A 4576-nucleotide genomic window follows, 5' to 3' on the forward strand; every position below is an offset into this window, starting at 1 on the left:
GCAAAACATGGAAACAACCTAAATATCCATCAACAAATGAATGGATGAAGAAGATGTGATACATATATACAATGGAATACTGCTCAGCCATTTGCAGCAAAATGGATGGACCTAGAGACTATCACACTAAGTGAATTAAGTCAGACAGAGAAAGACAAATAGTATATTACACCACTTGTATGTGCAATCTAAAATATGGCACAAACGAACTTACCGGCAAAGCACAAATAGATTCACAGACATAGAGAATAGACTCGTTGTTGGAAAGGGAGTTGGGGGAGGAAGAATTGGGAGTTTGGGTTAGTGGATACAAGCTATTGTATGTATAATGGATAGACAACAAGGTCTTACTGTATAGCACAGGGAACTATATTCAATATCCTATAATAAACCATAATGGAAAAGGATATGAAAGAGAATGTATGTAGATGTATACCTGAATCACTTTGCCATACAGCAGAAATTAACACATTATAAATCAGCCATACATCAATTTTTTTTTAAGATAGAGAAAAGCATTCCAGACACAGGACACAACTTGAGCAAAGACGCTGAGGAAGGATAACTGGCAAGTCAGAGGCAGAGCAAGGAGGCCAGTAGGACAGCAGAGGAGCTCACAGAGGGGAGAGCAGTAGATGATGAAGTCAGAGAAGACACAAGGGTTGGATGAAGCAAGACCCTGTAAGCATTAGAAGTCTTTGCATTTGAAGTAAGCATTGAAGGGACCCTTCAATGGGTTTTGAACAGAGAACTGAAATCAGTTTTTAATCAGTTAAAAATTGATTTCAATTTTGGAAGGCTCACTCTGACTACTGTATTGAGAATAGGCTGTATAATGGCTAATATAGACACAGAAAGACTAGTTTGGAGGCTACCACAGTGACCCAAATAGAAGAGGATGGTGTTTTGTATCAGAATGGTAGCAACATAGGTGGTTAATAGGGATCAGATTTTGAATATATTTTGAAAGTAGAACCAACACAATTGCTCATGGGTTGGATGTAAAGTATGAGAGAGAAGTTGTTTGCCTCCCAGGTTTTTAGTCTGGCCAACTAGAAGAATGAAAGTGGTCATCAAGTAAAAAGAAAGAAGTTAGAACAAATTTATAAAGGAACAGCAGGAGTTCACTTTTAGACATAAACTGCATGAGAGATCTGACCTGGAGATATAAATGTGGACATTATTGCCTTCAGTTCAGTTCAGTTCAGTTCAGTCGCTCAGTCTTGTCCGACTCTTTGCGACCCCATGAATCGCAGCACGCCAGGCCTCTCTGTCCATCACCAACTCCCAGAGTTCACTCAAACTCACGTCCATCAGTGATGCCATCCAGCCATCTCATCCTCTGTTGTCCCCTTCTCCTCCTGCCCCCAATCCCTCCCAGCATCAGAGTCTTTTCCAATGAGTCAACTCTTCGCATGAGGTGCCCAAAGTACTGGAGTTTCAGCTTTAGCATCATTCCTTCCAAAGAACACCCAGGACTGATCTCCTTTAGAATGGACTGGTTGGATCTCCTTGCAGTCCAAGGGACTCTCAAGAGTCTTCTTGCCTTATTAATGGTATTTAAACCATAAGACTGGAAGACATCTCTAAGGGTGACTATGGATAAAGAAGAGAATCAAATACTGAGAGCAAGCCAACATAAGAGGTCGGGAGAAGAGAAGGGACACCATGGGAGGTTGAGAGAAACAATAGTGAGATGGAAAAAAGGCATGAAACCCTGCCAAGAGCCTTATCCCCATCATCCTGACAGAAAGATTGGGAAAGGATGCAGGAGCCTGCAAGTGACTCAAGCCTCCACAATAAAGGCCTAGCAAAAGAGTCAGAATGCTCATTTCCAAATGTCTGGCTCTCCATGAAAACTTTTGAATTGAGTGAAAGTGAAAATACAGCATATCAAAATTTGAAGGTTGCAGCTTAAACAATACTTGGAAGGAAATTTAGAGCATTAAATCTTTATGTTAGAAAGGAAGAAAATTCTCAAATCAGTTATCTAAGTTTCTGACTTTAGAAACTAGAAAAGATGAGCATAGTAAAACCAAGCAGAAAGATAGAAAAAATAAGGATAACAGCAGAAATCTATAAGGAAAGAAAAGCAATAAGATAGAAAAGCAATAGAAAAAGCTAAATAAAACAAAAAGCTGATTCTTAGAAAAGATCAGTAACATTTGTAAACTCCTAGCCAGACTGATCAAGAAAAGAAGAGAGAAGACACAAATTATAAAATATCAGGAATGGAAGGGAGCATATCATTAGATAAATCTACACCTAGGAAAAGAATAATAAAAGAATATTATTTTATAAAAACTCCATGCCTATAAATAAAATGGATGAATTCCTTGAAAGTCACACTGCCCAAACTCACTCAAGAGAAAACAGATAACCAGTCCTACACCTATGGGAATTTATCTGTATTTGCTATTCATGCACCTGCAAGGTTTTGCCCCAGATCTTTATATTCAGCACCCAGCTCAAGAGTGAAAAGGCTTTCTCTGACCCCTCTAACTAAAGTAGGAATTTGGTGTTACAGTCTTCAAAGTATTTATACCATGTGAAGTTATCTTGTTTACATTTTATGTATGTGTTCCTGTCTGTCTCCCTACTTGACTGTCTTGTTCACTAGTGTAGCTGCAGGACTTAGCCCAGTGCATGTAAGGCGGCAGACCTTCCACAATAAAATGAAGAGTACTTCAAAGTCCATTTCCTATCAGTCTCCAATTTCTCTGGACTAAGATGGATCCACCTGGAGTGAAGACTTCAACAGTCCAACTTCTCCATCTAAAGCCCAAGCGGATGACTCCTTCTACTAGGTATTGTTCTCCTAGTCCCACTACCCCAAAGGCTGAAGGAATTAAATAAATTCAACTAATCTGAAATGCTGGGAAAAGATGACGGCAGGAGGAGAAGGGGATGACAGAGGATGAGAGGGTTGGATGGCATCACTGATTCAATGGACATGAGTTTGAGTAAACTCTGGGAGTTGGTGATGGACAAAGAGGCCCAGCATGCTGCATTCCATGGGGTCGCAAAGAGTCGGACACGACTGAGCGACTGAACTGCACTGAACTGAAACCTGCAATAAAACACCAACCAGGAAACAGAGGCAAACAAAATATTCTTTTGCTTAAATGTCTAAATGTGGTAGAAAAAATCTTTTTTCCCTTCCTGCTTCCCATTTACATACACATTTAATCATCACAACAAACCTGAAGATTAGGTATTATTATATTTCTTTTTTTTTTTTTTACAAATCCACACTTTTATTTATTTTAAGAAGTTTTAAGCATCACACGAATTCTGTGTCCAATGGCCTTAGCAGGAAGGTTGCTTCAGAATTTGGCACAAACCATGCCACTGTTTCCATGAGCTTGAGTTATCTTTCCCCAGATTACTCTGGTTTTGTTAGGTTTTCCACCAGGAGTTACTGTGTTGTTCTTTGCTTTGTACACATAAGCACATCTCTTGCCTAAACAGAATTCAGTTTCATCTCGAGCATATACACCTTCAATTTTCAGGACAGCAGTGTGTTCCCTTTGGTTCCATAGACCCCGTTTATAGCCAGCAAAGATGGCCTTGGACCACAGCCTTCCAGACATATTTGTCGTTTTAGAAGTCCCGTTCCCAGGAGGCCTTCACAGGGTCCAAGATAGCTGAAAGAGCAGGTATTATATTTCTTTTTATAGATGAGGAAGCTGAAATAAGTCACACAACTATTAATTGCAGAGCCAGAGGTGAAATCCTGGCTGATGGGTGCCAGAAACTGGGCCCTCAAAAACCAACAAACAATACTGAGCTCCTAACATTAAAAGGTAGATTCCCTGCCTGAAAGATCCAGGGCACTTTTCTCTTCCCTCCATCCTATTCAACAAACCATCCATACCAGAGCAGACTAAGAGGATAGTCCCTGGGGCAGCATGATCCTATCTAGACAAGGCAGGGAGAGAGGGGGATTCCAGATAAAAGGGGGCCCAAAGGAGGAAGAGAAAAGTTTTCCCTTACTGACCATAATAGATGTCTGCACATGGCATGACCCTGTACAAAGAACTCACTCTTTTTTACTCAAGCCCAAAGTGAAATACTATTTTTTACCTTATCTCAGCAATTTCTATATGACTGACTGCAGATGGGGCTTTCCCAGTGGCTCAAGAGGCCCAGGTTTAATTGCTGGGCAGGAAGATTCCCTGGAGAAGGGAATGGCAACCCACTCTAATGTTCTTGCCTGGAGAATCCCATAGACAGAGGAGCCTGGTGGGTTACTGCTCATGGAGTCAGGACATTTTGCCCAAAGCCCTTCGGATGCCAGCTTCCTCATAACAATTAGTAACCGTGAGCGTTTTGAGCTACAGCATGAATGTCCTGCATAGTTCTTTCACTGGAAAAAAAGTAAACCTAAATCAAAAGAGATTTTCTGCCAAATTTGTTCCCTCAAATAAAAAGCACAATTTTTTGTCCAGCCAAGAGGAAAAAATTTAACTTAAAAAAAAAACTCACCTGAAAAGCCCAATTCCTTGGGTAAATAAGGTCAGATAACTTGACACCTAACACACAACATATAATCTCCTGAAAGACTTAATAATTC

The 4576-nt window shown here is 40.3% G+C and overlaps 1 pseudogene; it reads right to left on the bottom strand.

Annotated features, from left to right (window-relative positions):
• Window positions 1–3266: 3266 nt before the first annotated feature.
• Window positions 3267–3645, bottom strand: LOC105001371 (annotated as a pseudogene).
• Window positions 3646–4576: the final 931 nt, after the last annotated feature.

This window comes from Bison bison, unplaced genomic scaffold (genome assembly GCF_000754665.1).
Source record: "Bison bison bison isolate TAMUID 2011002044 unplaced genomic scaffold, Bison_UMD1.0 scf7180017864382, whole genome shotgun sequence".
NCBI lineage: Eukaryota > Metazoa > Chordata > Mammalia > Artiodactyla > Bovidae > Bison > Bison bison.